This window comes from Pristis pectinata, chromosome 14 (genome assembly GCF_009764475.1).
Source record: "Pristis pectinata isolate sPriPec2 chromosome 14, sPriPec2.1.pri, whole genome shotgun sequence".
Classification (NCBI taxonomy): Eukaryota; Metazoa; Chordata; class Chondrichthyes; order Rhinopristiformes; family Pristidae; genus Pristis; species Pristis pectinata.
In genome coordinates this window covers 30,615,191-30,633,893 of record NC_067418.1, presented here as the reverse complement: position 1 = coordinate 30,633,893, position 18,703 = coordinate 30,615,191, and the positions used below count along the sequence as shown (strand labels likewise).

The 18,703-nt window shown below is 41.3% G+C and overlaps 1 protein-coding gene across 1 annotated transcript in view; it reads right to left on the bottom strand.

Moving 5' to 3' along the window:
• Nucleotides 1–18,703, bottom strand: part of LOC127577752 (ethanolamine kinase 1-like) — a 324,359-nt gene that overhangs the window by 9,357 nt on the left and 296,299 nt on the right. The window lies entirely within an intron of this gene.

Sequence of the window (18,703 nt, the reverse complement as noted above, 5' to 3'; positions counted from 1 at the left end):
TTTTCTCACTATCTACAACTCTGACCATTTTTGTGTCATCTGCAAACTTACTTATCAGACACCTACATTTTCATCCAAATACAGATGACGAACAACAGTGGACCCAGCACCAATCCCTGTGGCACACCACTGATCACAACCCTCCACTACCACTTTCAAATTTCTTCTGCCAAGTCAATTTTCTATTCAATTGGCTGGATCCCATGTAATCTAACCTTCCAAACTAGCCATCCATGCGGGATCTTGTCAAAAGCCTTGCTAAAGTCCATGTAGACAACATTACCACCCTATATTCATCAGTCTTTGTTACCCCTTCAAAAAACTTTTGAGGCATGATTTCCCATGGGGGAATGGGATTGATGGGATTGTTTTGAGAGCCGGCATGGATTCGAAGGGCTGTATGGCCTCCTTCTATGTTGTGAGGTAATATTAAAGAAAAATGAAGTCCCTCAAGCCTTAAGGCAGTTAAATTCAATCTTACCTGCACTATGGGAATCTGAAGGAAAATGGCTTTCCATTTCCCACTCCCTCTGCTAATTCTACACACTATTGACAAGGTAGTAGTACAGATCATGACATAATTTTCCTCTAGCCAGACTAGTTAAAATCACCCTTAGGACAAAACCAATTTAAATAATTTACCACTAAAATACTTATGATTAAAACCTGTCAAACTATTCCTAATCCTTCTCAGTGAATTTACAGGGATCTTCTAAAAATGGCGACCAGCTCGTAACTGTGGACTCCTCATTAGTAAACATATTATTAGTAATTATGGATGGTTGGAAAAGTATATATCACAGGTTGTAACATATAGTCTGACTTAAAACCAAATATCCAACTTTTAAAATTTGGGATGGCAACCCTCATTGTTTTATGGGCTAATGTTTCAGCAATATGGTACTGATTGACTGAAATCAAATAGCTTCCAGGTCTGAGTTTGCTGGTGCCAGCAGGAATGATCATAAAAGGCTATAATTGCTCTTGGTGTATCTGGGGCTTGTTTTACAAATTCATTTCTTGGGATCTGGGAAACACTGACAAGGACAACATTTATCGTCCATCCTTAGTTGCCCTTGAGGAAGTAATGGTTAATGGTCTTGTTGAACTGCTGCAGTGAAGGCACTCCCATAATGCTGTTAGGGAAGGAGTTCCAGGATTTGGATCCATCAACAATAAAAGAATAGCAATATATTTCCAAGAGAGGATAGCAAGCTAGCTGTTGGTGAACATGCAGGTGGTGAAAATAAAAAAAAAACTGCAAATGCTGGAAATCCAAAATAAAAACGTAAAATGCTAGAAATACTCACAGCTCAGGCCACATCTGTTGGAAGAGAAACAGAGCTAATATTTCAGGTCAACAAGGTTCTGCTGAAGGGTCACCAACCTCAAATGCTAACTCTGTTTCTCTTCCCAAGGGTGCAGCCTGATCTGCTGAGTTTTGCCAGCATTTTCTGTTTTTATTATAAACAAACAGGTGGTGATGTTTCCACGTGCCTGAAGCCCTCGTCCTTCCTGCTGGTGGAGGCCGCAGTTTTGTGAGGTGCTTTTTACGGTAGCCTGGGTCAATAACTTGCTGTGGGTGGTATATGCTGCAGCATCCATGTCCCAGTGGTGAAAGAGCTGAACGTTTAGAGTGATAGATTGGGCTGCTTTGTCCTCGAGAGCTTTAAGCTGTTTGAGTGTGGTTGGAGCTGCACTCATCCAGGCAAGGAGAGGGTATTGGTATTGACTTATTATTGTCACTTGTACTGAGGTACAGTGAAAAACTTGTCTTGCATACCGATCGTGCGGGTCAATTCATTACACACTGTAGTTACACTGAGTTAGTACAGAGTGCATTGAGGTAGTACAGGTAAAAACAATAACAGTACAGAGTAAAGTGTCACAGCTACAGAGAAAGTGCAGTGCAATAAGGTGCAAGGTCACAACAAGGTAGATCATGAGGTCGGAGTTTTATGCTTCTGAGTTGTGCCTTGGAAAGACTTCAGCGGTGTCAGAGGGTGAGTAAATTGCCACAAGGTACACAGCCTCTGACCTGCTCTTGTAGCTGTGGTATTTATGTAGCTGGTCCCATTGAGTTTTTGGTCAACGGTGGGGAACTTGGCAATCATATGAAAAACACGATGACACTGGAGGAACTCAGCAGGCCAGGCAGCATCCGTGGAGAAAAGCAGGCCGTCAATGTTTCGGGTCAGAACCCTTCTTCAGGACTGAAGACAGGAAAAGGGGAAGCTCAGTATATAGGGGGGAAAAGCAGAGCAGTGATAGGTGGACAAAAGAGGGGAGGCGGGGTGGGCACAAGGTGGTGATAGGTAGATGCAGGTAAGAGATAGTGACAGGCAGGTGCGGGGGAGGAGGGGAGAGCAGATCCAACAGGGGATGGGTCAAAGGTAAGGAGAGAAAGGAAAAAAATAGAAAAAAAGATGCTAAGAAAGGGAAGAAGAGAAGAAGCATGGTTGGGGGGGGGGGGGGGGGGGGGGTTGGGGATTACTTAAAGTGGGAAGCTGCAAGGTCCTAAGACTTCATGCTGTTAGAATCCTTATCTTTGGCCCATCCCCTGGTGCTCTTCTTACCTTTGACCCATCCCCTGGTGGATCTGCTCTCCCCTCCTCCCCCGCACCTGCCTGTCACTATCTCTTACCTGCATCTACCTATAACCACCTTGTGCCCACCCCGCCTCCCCTCTTTTGTCCACCTATCACTGCTTTGCTTTTCCCTCCTATATATTGGGCTTCTCCTTTTCCTATCTTCAGTCCTGAAGAAGTGTCCTGACCCAAAACATTGACCGCCTGCTTTTCTCCATGGATGCTGCCTGGCCTGCTGAGATCCCCCAGCATCATAGTGTTTTTTCATCTAGATTCCAGCATCTGCAGTCCTTTGTTTCTCTGATATTGCCATTGAATATTAAGGGCAGATGATTTGACTCTCTTTTGTTGGAGATGGTCATTTCCAGGCACTTCTCTGATGGAAATATTGCATGCCACTTATCAGCCCATGCCTGAATGGCATCAAGGTTTTGTTGTGTGCAAGCACAGGCTGTGTCATTTGAACAGAGCTGTGAATGGATGTAGATTTGCACCAGAGAAGGAAAGTAAACTTTAGAAAGTTTTTTAGACTGATTTCCAACCAATGATCCCTATCATGTTAGGACACAAATGGGATGGCAATGATGTATTCAGTACCTGATTGCATTAAGACATGGAAGAACTGCAATCTGTGCAATGGGTCAGCGGGCCATGAAACTGCAGAATGCACCTTGGAGAGAGCAGGGGAGAAACTGTAGACAAGTAAACACTGTGTAGTGTTTCTGGATCTGAACTAACCATTATATTTACTTTTGCAGTATTTATAAGAAGTGACTCCAGAAAGAGTGACAGCTCATTGACCAGGAATGTTATGACAGATCTTCTATTGAGTCTGAGATCACAGGTCGCAGCTCTTTGCCAGTAGTGTTTCTTCCAGTGCAGCCTTCTAATGGCAGCCAATTCGCAGGCGATCAGAGAAGTCCAGCACAGCATGGTACGGAACAGGGCTCCTCTCGGGGTGACTGCATTCCTACAATGGCCTCATAATTGTCCAGGGGCCGGGACTCACCTACAGCTGAAAGCTGCACTTTCAGCCTATGCTTATTTAAGTGCTCAAAAATGAGCACATCCAAGTAGATTTACTGGTTTTTAAGCAGAAGATCTGGGCTATTCACTGTTCTTCTCTGCAGGGATGCTGCCTGACCTGCTGAGTATTCCTAACAGTTCCTGTTTTTATTCCCAGAAACAAGTATTTACTTTTCTAGAGATTCGCTAAGAAGACTGACATTTCAATGAACTGATGCTAATTACCAATGCTTTGATATGCAGAGTTCTACAATGGCTGTTGCTAGACTCCAAAGCTAATGGCATTTTAAAAAAAATGCTGCTTCTGGGTGATCTTTGTTCTAAAGAAGCTGATCCTCCAGGCATAATTTACTTTTATTTCAAATATAATTTTTAGCAGCATATTTTCCTTAAGTTCAAGGGAATTGTAAATCATTTTTGCACAGCAAGACACTTCAAACATTTTGTTAAAGCTTTCAGCACATTTGGCATCAGAGACAATCTTGCGTTTCAGGATTGTAATACTGGCATCTGTCCATTCATTAGTTCTTTAAAGATTTCTGCCATCTAATTATTAACATGCCTCTTAAGTTGCAAGAAGGTTTCTGCTTAATTAACATATTTCTCTTAAGCTAGTAAAGAGGATTTTTTAAACAAAATAAATAAAGTAACTAATAATGGATTAAGAAAGAGACACACAAGGATGCTTGTTAGATCACACTGAGCACTTTAATCATTAAAACAAATGGTAAAATGCTCTTTGTGCAAAATTACAGCTTTTTTTGTTGTGTACTACATTACGTTATACATCAGGATTTTTTTTTGATGAGTTATTAGTAGTGTGCAGGGAAATGCCTGTAGACTTCGAGAAGGTATAAGGTCCCTCTTTGGAGTCGATTATCAAAAGCTGAAACTCATGGAACTGCAGTGAAATTATTGACCTGACCAGGGAACTGGCTGAACTGTGAAAGAGGAATGATGGGCACATCTGAAATTGTCAGGTTGTGACTAGTGGTGTCCTGCAAGGGCTGCATGTGTTTACTGCTTTGATTTATGATTCCCATGTTGGGATCGAAAGCCATGTCTCCAAATGTGCTGTGACAAGAAAGTGGCATTGTAAGCAGTATAGTTTGATAACATAACATTACAAAGAGATATTAATAGATTAAGCAAATTGTCAAAACTGTGGCAAATGGATTTTACTGTAAACAAATGATGGTCGTGCATTAGACCTTAAAGTATTCAAATAAAGTAATTTTTAAATGATGACAAACTAGAAGAAATGAAGTTTCAAGGATACTTACAATAATAAAAAAAACATTAAAATATCCATAAGGATATGGAAGCCATAAAGATACTCACCTTTATTGGCCAAGACAATAAAGGTGCAGGTGGTTGTGCTAGAGCTTCATCAAACATTAATTCAACCATAAGTAGGATTTTGTGTACAGGTTTGGTTGCCACACTACAGGAAGGATGTGATAGCAAAAGAAAGGGTACAGGGGAGATCTATGAGAATGTTGCAGGGCTGGAGAATTATAATTATGGAGAGAAACTTGTTGGCTAAGATTGTTTTCTCTGAAGCAAGGTAGGCTGAGGGGAGATTTAATTAAGATCTATAAAATTATGACAGATTTGACGGGATAAACAGACAGGACCAATTTCTCTTGGTAGAGAGATCAGTAACGAGGGACATAGGTTTTGTTAATTAGTAGAAGTGTCAAAGGGGAACTGAGCAAAAAAGAATAATGGGAGTTAGGAACTCAGTGTGCAAAAAGGTGGTGGAGTCAGAAACACTCCACACCATAAGACCATAAGACATTGGAAGAAGCACAACATGTGTGACAATGGACCAGGATTAACCTAAAGTCATTTTTTGGCTTTTGAGAGAAAAGGGTACGATTTTGGAAATTGCTTCCAAATATCAATGATGCTTGGTCAATTGTTCATTTTAAATCTGCGATGCATGGATTTTTTAAACCCAATCTATCTAAAGATGGGTACCTAGAGTTACTTTGCAAATCAGACATGATCTCATTGAATGGTGGGACAGTCTTGAAGAGTTAAGTGGATGACACCTGTCACCATATTACTAAATATTACCATACCTTCTACTTTGCAATGACAACAGCTTTTACCTTGCTTGATGTGATAAGTTTCATATTGCACACAGTGAGACTTTTAGTTTGTTTATTGCTTTATCCTTCAATCATGTGGGTTCAGGTGGTGCTGTCAATGAAGTCTAGCCAACTGCTGCATTGTATCTTGTAGGTGATATACACCACAGCCACAATGCCCCAGCAGTTCTTAATGTCAATCAGGTGGACTCCTATATCTTGGATGATGTTGACTCTCTTAAGTCTTCACGGACCTGTCATCCAGGCAAAAGTAGTTCATTTGAAAATCAAAAAAAAAGCCCTGCAAATGCTAGAAATCTAAAATAAAAACAGAAAATGCTGGAAATACTCAGCAGGTCAGGCTGCTTCTGCGGGAAGAGAAACAGAGTTAACATTGCAGGTCAAAGGCCCTTCATCGGAGTTTTCCTTTATGCTCCTGAGTTCTGACTTGTGGATGATGGAAAGACTCTGTGGCAGTCAGGAAGTAAACTCCTCCCCTCAGCATACTGAGCCCCTAACCAGCTGTTGCAATCACAGAATTTATGTGGCTGGTCAAAGTTGAGTTTCTAGACAACAGGGATCCCCAAAATGTTTGGCTGGATTGCACTGACAACCAGCCAGCAGTTCTGCAGAGAACCATTGGATAGCTGCTGTGCTTGCACCAGTGCCTTAAAGATTTCTATGTCAATGCACAGCGGCGAGGAAGTACAGAAGGTGCTAGAGGTCCAATGTAACTTACTGAGCATAGTCCAGACACAGTGTACATAAGTAACCCAGTCCCATTTATTAAATGGGTTTTGGTTACTTATGTAAACCTGAGCAGTTTCTTGCTTTTTGCCTGATTGCCTGTATATAGTTGTATGAGAAGAACATGACTGGACACACAATAAGGTCTGGAGCACGGCAGCTAGGATGTTGCTTGTTTGGTATTTTTAATAATTGGCATGAATTGAACTTGAAGAAAACTTAGAGTGGAGATTTCAGGAACAGATCAGGACAGATCATTCAAAGATCTGCCTTTTACCTTGGCATTGGGTTGCTAACATTTCTGGGAAGTTATCCAAGGCATTTATCAAGTCTGTCAGAAGAATTTTTCTGGAAACTGAATGGGGACTTCACCAAAATGCATGTGGTTAGTGTTCTATGCTCCTTATTGAAGACTGAAGCAGAGAAGTGGGCAGAAAGTGAGGCAAAGACAGAGCAGCATTGGCTGATATGGGAGAAGTGGACACGAGGGGCAATAGTGTGTGTTGGGATCTGCTCCTAGATATACTGGATGTCCCTCCCTCTCTTGACGTCATCCACCTAAACCCCCAGTGCTGCCTCTGTGAACATGTGCACTCTCTCCCTTAAACCCTGAACTTCCCTGAAGTGGATGGCTGTGCATTCTTGCCACCTTTAGAGTTGGAGCTATACAGTATATATCAATGCATGAATTTTGCTTCTAAACTGAGCCCTGAACCTCCAGGTTTCTGTTTTAGCAAGTGCCCTCCAGGTAATTTCAAATACAAATAAAGAAGTAAAATCTTCCTTTATATAGTGCCGTTCACAATCATGAACAGTTCCAAAGTACTTTACTGGAAATAAGTTCTTTGTGAAATGCAGTCACAGTTCTAATGTAGTAAATGTGACTTCTAATCTGTGCACAGCATGCTCCTACTAATAGTAATGTAGATAAAGGATAAATATTAGAAACAATGAGAATAACTCCCCAGCTCTTCCTCAGAAAAGCATGAATATTTAAATCCCCTTGAGGGAGGGAAACAGGGCCTTGGTTTCAGGGGTAATCATCAATTTACCCCTGAATTGTGAGTCAAACCAGTCTTTCAAACTGGCCTATTCTATTAATACAACAGCCATTTAGTGCCTGTGTTCACCTTTTCACAAAATAACACCCATGGAAATTTGCTACACAAAATATAGCATTTAGCCTTTCAAGTCTTAGCCTGTGTTTTTCTTCATATCTAATTCTACTTTGGAGCTTGCTCTTCAACCCCTTAATGCCTTCATCTTCAAGCACTTATCAGCTTCCTTTAAAAAAAAAGATTTATGGTCTCTGCCACACTAACAGAGAATTACACATTTTAGTCACTCTTTGAGAAGAAAGGTTTTCAGCCTTCATAAATGCAAGTTCTCCTGTTACCATCTTGCCAATAAATGTGTGCAGTCTTTGGTTTATCATTATCCTTCACAATCTTGAAGACTGGTGAATATCCTGCATGGACTTTAGTATGATGGCATTTAAGTTTCTGGCCTTTGTTGGAATCTGTTTGGACCACCTCCTCACTAAAGTTGGAAGACTGGAGCTGGAAATTGGGGTGCGGAGGTGGGGGGGGGGGGGGTGCAATGCTGTCTGAGGGCCAAGCATCCCCATCATAAGATTCATGGTGGGAGGGGATAGCCACAAAATTTAGATGTGTACATTGAGGCACATTGTATGTGCCTTATTGTTACTGATTTTTATCTAATTTGCCATGCATTTCCTATGGATATTATTGTGGTGTGGTTCACATCAACTTGCATTATTGGAAAAGGTGCTAATACCCTTCAGAGCAAACAGAGTAGTGAGATTACAATGTCAGTCAAAGTCAAATACTGATTTGAACCAGCATCACCATCAGTATGCCAGTAAAGCCTTCAGCCATCTGAGAAAATGGGTGTATGAAGATCAAGGCCTCAAACCCAGCACAAAGCTTGTGGTCTACCTGGCAGCAGTGATATCCATCCTCCTATGTACCTCAGAGACTACATCCAGCTGGCACCACATAAAATCTGAAACCCACTGGCAGGATAAGCAACCCATCATCAGCCTCCTCTGTCCCCGACACTGAGTTCCTAATTACAGTGAGTTGGCTCCACTTGGCAGGCCATGTCACTTGCAAGGCCAAGACCAGACTCCCAAGTTCTGTCATGGTAAATGTTACCAGGTGGACACAGGAAAAGATTCAAGGATGTCCTCAAAACCTGCTTGAAAAATGCACCATTGCCACTGACTCCTGGGAATACTTGACCCAGGACTTTTCAAATTGGAGGAGGAGCATACAGGATGGCATAAAGAACCTTGAATCCATGTGTTAGGAGCACATAGAGGCTCAGCACGAGCAATGGAAAGAGTTCACCACCTCATGTCCCACTGCAGCAAAATCTGTAGGTCCCACGTTGGTCTCATCAGAACCAATGGAACTGGAAGCAAGTCATCCTTGACCCAAAGGAACACTTGAGGAAGAAATTGTACAATGACTGAAATTCTTGGAGCTCAAGAAATTGATACCCACTTCAGGGCTTCTACAATACTGAGTTGTTCCCAGGTATGGATGTTCCACCAGGTATTTGGTATTTTTTGTGAAAATTAGTAAAAGCAAAAGGAGAATTTCTCTCTGAGGAACAGTGTGTGAGGTGCCTATATTCAGTTAGGATGTTATTGAAATAAACTTTACCTCACTCACAGCCACAATATCATATAAGGATTACTTTTCCTGTGTGTGTGGAATTCATTGCCCTGTGGATTTGGAGAACAATAGTTTCCGAACTTTTTTCTGGTGAGTCACTTTAACTAAGTAGTTCGCCCTCACAACTCAATAATAATTTCTCCAGTTTGCAGACTGGAGTTTGTTTAGGGGACCCAAAATAGAGACTCATTTTCTAAAAACAAAACCATGCTTTTAACCTCCACTCAGGTTCACGGTCCCCTCTTTGAAAACCAGCATTCTACAACAAACCCCAGATTGTGCTGTGTTACTGAATTACAGAGGTCACAGAAGCTTTCTATTCCAAGAAATCTGCATGCTCATCGTGCCCTGCGAGACAGCAAAACCAGAGAGAGCAGGCACAATTGCCAGTATTGCAATCTTCCTAGTGGTACAGTTTGGTCAATGTGATGGTTTGCCATTCAACTCAGAGATGCATCATAACTAAAAGGCAATACAAATCCAGAAAAGGTGTATGCGCAGACAAAGAATATCATGCGATAGATCTAATGGCACTCACAAACCGAGATTCTAATTGCTGGACCTCTCTGGAAAAGTTCTTCAAGTATTTGCCTGAATGGTTCTTGATATTTGTTGTGGTCTGGTTAACGCTGCACAACCTCACAGCTGTGCTGTCATTAAAAGGCTTCAACACTTATCACTAGCTGAATGGTGAGCAGCTGCAGAGAAGGAGAAGGCGCACGGGCAGCCTCTTTCTGTACAGGTTGTCTGTAATCAGTAAATCTGACTGCAATTCTTCAAACACAACTTCATTTCCACATCATACCTGCTCGTACTCTGATGTTCTCCAGGGACTACATATCATATCAGTACACAAAATGGCTCCTCAGTTCAGACCGCTCAGAGTAGTTGTTTTGTACTCCAGCCACATGGGGGAGATATTACATCCCCCTTAATTAAAAAAAGTGTTACAAATCATTATTTATAGGCACATGCATATAATTGGTCTATTATTCCATTTGGATGATAATTGCTTACAAATATTACAACATGGAACATTACAGCATAGGAACAAGCCTCTTGGCTCACGTCTGTGCCAATCATGATGCCAATTTAAACTGCACATCTGCCTATATGTGGTCTATATCCCTCGATTCCCTGCCTGTACATGTGTCTATCTAAATGCCTCTTAAACATTGCTATCGTATCTGCTTTTACCTCCTCCCCTGGCAGTGCATTCCAGCCACCTACCTCGCTGTGTGTAAAAAAACTTGCCACATAAATCTCCTTTAAACATTCCCCCTCTTACCTTAAAATATTTGATATTTACATGCTGGGAAAAGACTCTATCTACACTGTCTGTGACTCTCATAACTATATGTACTTCGATCAGGCCACTCCTCAGACTCCAATGCTCTGGAGCCATTGCACCCTGGGAAAAAGTCTCTAACTGTCCACTCGATCAATGCCTCTTATCATCTTGTACACCTCTATCAAGTCACCTCTCATCCTCCTTCTCTCCAAAGAGAAAAGCCCTAGCTCGCTCAACCTATCCTCAACCTATCCTCATAAGACAATGTCTAAATATGAAACAGTTCACTGTTACCAGTTCTTAGGTAAAATTTTTTGAAACTTTCTTTTTAGAGATAATATTGTTAGTAGATAATTGCAGTTTTGCAGATTTGGAGGACTCACTCATCAGGAATTGAATTATTTGTGGAATTTGGAAGTCCAGCTGAAGGAAACACTCTGGAAACCCCATTACTGCATGGATTTCCTCCGGATGCTCTGGTTTCCTCCCACGTTCCAAAGACGTACAAGTTAGGAAGTTGTGGGCATGCTATGTTGGCGCCGGAAGCATGGCGACACTTGTGGGCTGCTCCCAGAACACTCTACGCAAAATGATGCATTTCATTGTGTGTTTCGATGTACGTGTGACCAATAAAGATATCTCATTTTATCTTATATGTTTGTCCAATCTCTCCTTATAACTATACTCTCTAATCCAGTCAATATCCCGGTGAACCTCTTCTGCACATTCTCCAAAGCCTCCACATCCTTTCTGTAATTTAGCAGCCAGAACTGCACACAATACTCCTCCAAATGTGGCCTAACCAAAGTTTTATACAGCTGCAACATGACTTCCCAACTTTTATACTCACACCCTGACTGATGAAGGCACCTTCTTTACCACCCTATCTACTTGTCTTGCCACTTTCAGAGAAGTAAGGACTTGCAACCCAAAATCCATCTGTACATCAATGCTCTTAAGGATCCTGCTATTAAAGTGCAACACCTCACACTTGTCTGGAATAAACTCCATCTGCCACTTCTCTGCCCACATTTCCAAAAGACCTATATCCTGCTTAATCCTTTGACAACCTTCCTCACTATCCACTATATTATGTAGTGTTTTGACAGCATCGATTCATAAATTAAACTTAACTACTGGTTTCCTGCATCTAATGGCTAGAGTCATACTTGCACAGAAGTAGATGGATGCAGCTGTTGGAAATTAATCATCGCAGCCTTAGTACATCACTGCAGGTGTTCTTCAGGGCAGTATTCCAGGCCAAAACATCTCTAGCTACTTCATCAATGACCTTCTTTCCATCCATCTTAAAGTTGGAAGTGGGGATGTTCACTGATATTTGCAATATGCTTAGTCACGGTCGCCAATTCTCAGCAAATAAAGTAGTCCATGCCTGCATGCAGTGAGACCCGGACAACATTTAGGATGGGCTGATCAGTGACTAGACAATGATCATCTCCAACAACCCTTGACATTCAAGAAGCTTGACATCATCGAGGACAAAGTAGCCAGCCTGACTGGCATCCCATCAATGACGCTACGTATTTAATCCCTCCACCACCAATGCACAATGGCTGCAATATGTACCATCTACAAAATGCATTTCAGTTGCTCACTCAGGCTATTTTGACAGCACCTCCCAATGATGGCACCTCCACCACTATGAAGAATAAGGGCAGCAGGTACAGGTACAGGCATCAGCTTCAGGTTTCTTCCAAGTTATACACTATTTTGTCTTGGAAATGTATCGATAGTCATTCACCATTGCTGGGTCTAAATCTTTGAACTCCCTGCCCAACAGCACTGTGGGAGTACCTTCACAAAAAGGACTGGAGTGGTTCAAGAAGGACTTCACCTTCTCAAGGGCAATTAGGGATGGGCACTAATTGTTGGTCTTGTTGTCGATGCCCAAATCTCCAAAATGTACATAACTAAAGAGGCTAATTCCTTTCTTGACCAAAACTTTCAGACCACATGGTAGGACTTTGGTTTACTCTGGGTTGAATCTGAGAAGAAATTTTCCACATCAAGAGCAGCTTTTGACCGACATGAGGAGTCTGCATGACAAGTATGTTTACCTGTCTCTGATTCAGATCAGAATTTTGATCTCCTGCCTCTGTTTCTGGCACAAGCTGTATGGGGTTGATTCTTGATACTTTTTTAACTGATCAGAATAGTTTGGTTCATCCCAGCGTTCATGCGATCAACATGTAGAAACCCATCTTTATAACTGCTAAACATGTTGATGAAACATGCAAGGAACATGTATTTTTCAAACTCTTCCAGGTGACCTCTTAACTTAGTTGTGGTGATGCTTTTTCACTCTCTGATTTCTTTCTCTATCTTTGATTCTATGACTACTCTCTAATTTATTTGTTTTTCCTCTATTTACTGTGCTGACTTTGGCTTTAGCAGCAAGAACCTGGTTTGAGAAAGAATTCAGCTGCTCTTCTGCTGGTAGTGGTGTGAGGGGTGATTTAATAAACTACCAGAAGATTTGCCTGTGTGTGATTCAAATGTTTCTTTGAATTTGGACCTTGCATTTATTTAATGAGGACACATTTAGCAATTTATACTGCGTGTTCAGCACTTTCATGAGGAGAATAATACTGTGAACCGTAGTGCGTTTTACACCATTTCTATTCGTGAATTGTGTAAATTCTTCTGAACAAAACTGAGGTCTGTAGCTTGATGCATTTTTTTCTGGATGCCCATACATGGGAAGCAAACTTTGCAAAATATCCAATGGGATAGAGGGCTTGAGTTATAAGGAGAGTCTAGATAAGTTGGAACTGTTTTCCCTGAAGCAAAGGTGGCTTAAGGGTGTCCTTACAGAGGTCTATAAGATCATGAGAGACATCGATAGGGTAGATAATCACAGTTTTTTTCCCAGAGTAGGGGAGTCCAAAACTAGCGAGGATAGGTTTAAGATAAGAGGGGAAGGATTTAAAGAGGATCTGTGGGGCTAGTTTTTCACCCAGAGGGTGGTGGGTATATGGAACGAGCTGCCAGAGGAAGTGGTTGAGGCAAGTACAATTACAACACTGAAAAGATATTTGGACAGGTTTGTGGATAGAAAAGGTTGAAAGGGATCTGAGCCAAATGCAGGTAAATGGGATTAGCTTGGTCGGCATGGACAAGGTGGGCCGCAGGGCTTGTTTCCGTGCTGTATAACTCTATGACTCTTGTTCACAGTAGTTTAATTCAGCAGAATCACTTCCACCCACTTTGAATGGTTAATCTATCACAATGAACAACTCTTGCCCTTCCAACTCTGCGAAACCTATATGTAGCTGTTGCCATATTCTAGCCAGCAATTGCTATGAGTGCAAGGGGACAAATGTTGCATTTTGATAACATTGTAAAATGGTATATGTACTGTGCTGAAGTGTTCTTTGTTCTCTTGGTAGACACATGAATGAGAGAAATGGGAGGGCGATGTGGGAGGGAAAGGTTAGATAGAGCAGGATAAAATGTCAGCACAATATTGTGGGCCGAAAGGTCTGTACTGTGCTGTAGTGTTCTATGTTCTATGTATTCATTATTGCCCTTAGTCCTTAGCTAACTCAGGCTGCCATAGGTAGCTTCATGCCAGACTGTCAGGCACATCCTAAAGTGTTGTTCATGCAAATTTTTAACAACTGAGATCTGTATTTCTTGGGAATCAGTACTCTGCCTTCCTACATAACACATCCTTTGTCAACTGACGACTCATTCTTACAAACAAAATATGAGTGAATATTTTCATCTGAGTCTGACGTGTGAGTCGGCCAACCAATGACTTTGTACTTATATACCTTGGCTAAAACAGAATCGCATTTGATTGCTTTGCCAGTATCAAATACCTCTTCCAGATAAGAGGAATCAATAAAAATTCTTTGCTATTTGGAATAACTTGCTGTGAGGGTGGAAGCTTCAACATAGCATTAGCAGTGCCACGCTCTTCTGCACTGAAGCAGATTGAACGATGCCACCTTTGTATTCATCCTGCAGGTTATGCAGGAGCTGGTGATTTTGAATTCAGAATAACAGTTGGGGCTTATGTTGGTTACAGGAATAAATTCACAACCATGCAGACATCAGAGGAACTTCCTAATCCCAAAATCTGGAGCCAAAGCTTCTTGTTCTGTTAGAGCACAGTCTGACTCATTTTCACTGAGGATCTGAGATACAAATACAATAGGTCTCTAGATGAGAGATCAAACATGATGGAGAAGCATCGTGCACTGGATAGTTTTCTTTTGACACATCGTAGTAGAGAATAGTATTCTCTGCAAGCTGACTTTTACACAGCTTGAGTGCTTCGTCACAATCATTTTTCCAGTTCCATGGAACATTTTTCTTCAATATCTCATTAACAAGTGTAATGAAGTTGCCACACTTGGAATGAGTTTACCCAAGAAGGATCTGAACCATGGGATGTTTTGAGGAGTGGAGCATTTTTGATGGAGTTAACATTCTTCCACACTACCTTCTGATTTTTGACACCATAATAACTTTGCTCAGTCTTGGAAATAATGTTCTCAAATTCATGTCTTTTCAGTTCTTTTTCCATTTTTCCTCACAGAACATATAGTACCAGGCACGGCTTGTAATGAACTGGTCTTGCATTCCTCTTAACTCTCACATTAGCTTTGAACTATTGAATTGAAATATCTGTTCCACTACAAGCCCCTGGATACTTCTCTAATGCTTTGTTACTTGAAACACCTCATTCCGATATAGTTACAATGAACTGTATTAATTTCTTTCTATTGAGACTGGTGTGTCTCCTTTCACTATGACGATGGACAAGTTGACACACACATTTTCAACCACAGGAATCTCCCCTCATTTGCTGCTTGATAAGAACAGACAATTCTGCATCAGATGCTGACCAAAGCTTCAACAGCAAGATATTGGCTTGCCTCACCCATAACCAGTATTATCATTATGTCCAGCATGGTCTCCTCCAGTCCTCTGGGAACCATGACCATCAGGTGCAGCCTTTCGAGGCAGGTTGCCTTCTTCTCCGAAGCTTATTCACTTCTGCAGATGTCTGTTGACTATTTAGGCCCTATGTTCACGTGAGTTTTGATCAGCCATGCCCATCGAGAATGCTGTTCGACACACCAAAGCAAATGTCAAATTGGAAATTGTGAACAGTTCACTACAAATACATACATCATTCAGCCCAAACACACAAAAAAAGTCATACAATGCTCTCCCCTGGAAATTTCCAAAGTAGTGATATGTTGAAAGCATTTTGAGTGGTACAATAAGCTCAACCATACCTTATTTTGGAGCTTGTTACATGTCTCAATCTTCGATGTCTAAAGGCTGTAATGTTTTTCCAATACTGTAAAATTTTGAGTGACTCGACCTTTGGCTATGCCAGGACTAGCAAATTCGTAAGGGATTCACGATCCTCAGGGTGTGCTTTGGTCAAAAAGATTGGTCTTTATTTTCTTTCCAAATCTTGCTGGTTTCAGTCTGAATCTTTGCAAACTTCCAAGATATCGTTTGCAGTGAAAACATCTCTAATCATTACATGAACAGGCTGAAAGTCTCTTGGTCATGGCCTATACTCTCTCAAACACTCCAATGTTTCCAAGGACATAGCCATTTTGAAATGACAGATCAACCCTATTGCTGGCCTCCCTACATAATCTAGCTCCAGGATCTGTGGCTAAAAATTAAAATTGGCTTTTTTATTTACCTTTAATAAGCAAGGAGCACTGATAAGAGCCTCCATTGGCTGGCAGGATTATCCCACTCATTGACAAAATGATATGCTCCATGATATTTTAGACAAAGTTTAGACTGCCCGGAGTTGTAGTTTGATCCTCCAACCTTAAAAGAGTAATATTACAAGTGTCTGCTGAGCTGTAATTCCAAACCAAAATAACATTGTACATCCACATATGTCACATACCATACAAAAATTGACTGATCGCTCTTGCCGTCTTCACGTCTTCTTGCCTGTCTTCTGCATATAGTGTCGATACTATATATTGATATATAGTACGTCGATCTGCTCCTATACTGTCCTATCCCACTGAATGCAGTATTGCAGGTGGAAGACAGCTGATTTACAGTGGATGAGACTGTAGATGGTCGTGAAGGATGACTGTAGGACCTCTGGGCTAGAAAGCCAGGCTTTGGACTTCACCATCTTGCCATGAGTAGCAGCAGCCTGGGTCAGCACTTGCAAGAAGCAGTGGTGGGATTGCAAGGGCTGCCATTCTTGCTCCAGAGCGCTGATGCTGAAGCTGGGGTATCACCTCAGCAATCCTCGTTATCTATGACACCTGACAAATCTCTGGCATCTGGAATCACCACAGGTGCAGCCTAAATTTTCACTAATGTTCACAGACTTTGACTGGTCTCTGCTTGGGCTGTGATGAAAGGTGTCACATCTTGATGCTGCATCATGAGTAGCTCTGCAAGTATACCAATCAAGTTGGCTCCCTCTTCCGTGCTGAAAAGCATGGACCCCAAGCTCCTTGTAAAGCCATCTTCATAGTTGGTGTTGGACCCTTCCATATTCTTTGATCTTGCTTGCAGGCTTGGCCTTTTAGCTGGCCTGTCCAAGGTACTAAAGCATTTCATTGTGCATATCTATCTCATCTTATCCCGTAATCTGCTCCACTGAAGCCCTCAGCTCTGTCTTCTGCCACAGAACCCATGGTCAGCACCATCCTTTGTCATGCAGTCATCTTTAGTACAATTTCCCCCTACTTTAGCAGGTAGCCATTTACACTAAATTACACTAAGTGCCAGTTTCTGTGCCGGTGGCTGGGAGTTTTAAATTGATTTAAGGTAAATCTTCATCTTTCCTTTCTTCTGACTCTTACTCCACTGCCTGGCCATCAATCCTTGGCTGTCTAAAAGGAAAAGTCAGAAAGTTAGGGCAAAGAGATCCACCCTTAAACTACAAATGGGGATGTTGGTCAAGGGAAGGATACTGAATTTGATCAGTTACCCTATCAATGGATGTGAAGGATTGACTTTGCAGTGTGTGCCTAGACAGTCTTCTGGACCTTAGATCCATCTCTTCCTCATTACATCTACCCACCAAGGCTTCCCGAGCAGCACCTGAAAGGCATGGAGCAATACTGCCTCATAAAGCTTGCTTGATCTGGTCACATCTGTCTTAATGACACCAGTTCGTAAAACTATAATACATCTCCCCTTCAAGGATTGCAGTAGAGCATAGAGTCATAAATTAATATAGCATGGAAACAGGCCCTTTAGCCCAACTTGTCCATGGCGACCAATATTCCCATCTACACTGGTCCCATTTGCTCATATTTGGCTCATATCCCTCTAAACCTTTCCTATCCATGTACCAGTCCAAGTGTCTTTTAAATGTTGTTATTGTACCTGCCTCCACCACCTCCTCTGGCAGCCCATTCCATATATGACACCATCCTCTGCATGAAGAAGTTACCCCTCAGGTCTATTTTAAATCCTTCCCCTCTCATCTTAAACTTATACCCTCTAGTTTTTGATTTCCTTTCCCTTTCTTGATATTAGGCCCTCATATTGCAATTACCACCTAATAAATTATTATGGTATCTCCACACTTCACATCAGCCATGTGTGAAAGGGACAGTTCTTCTACATCAACAGCTACAGTTTTCTACTGTGGGCTTATGGCCAAATGACAAATGGGTTTAGACTGACCCACCACAGTGCATATGGGAGTGTAACAGCAGACAAGATCACATATGTATCTAACTCATTCTATGACACTTTATTGCTTCACATAATAACTATTGGAACCTTTTCCCCTTCATTTCCATTCCGGTAAATGTCTGGTGCAACACCAGAGTGAGTAAAAAGCAAAAATTAGGAGGCTTAGCAAAGCCATTAAGAATTTAATATACTTCTCATTAAATGCTGCTTCCCCTAATTACAATAAAACGGAATATACTTTTTGCCCGATTATCTGATAACTTATTTAAAATCTTTAATTTGTATAAATTTTTTAGTCATGGGGAAGTCTATTTAGTACTGTCTATTTACAAATTAGTATTGGATATGCAATTTAGATTTAATTTGCATATTAATTCATATATTACATAATTAGCATAACTGTCCCACATTTAATGAAGCTAGGGCTTCCATTTTTTGATTTAATGTGGAAAGTCTATTTCTAATTAAACTAGTCTGCATATGTAAATTAAGCATCATTAGCATTATTAATGTATTATCTCTAATAGCATAATGGTCATACCCAAACATTGTAAAGATAGGGGTTTCCTCAGT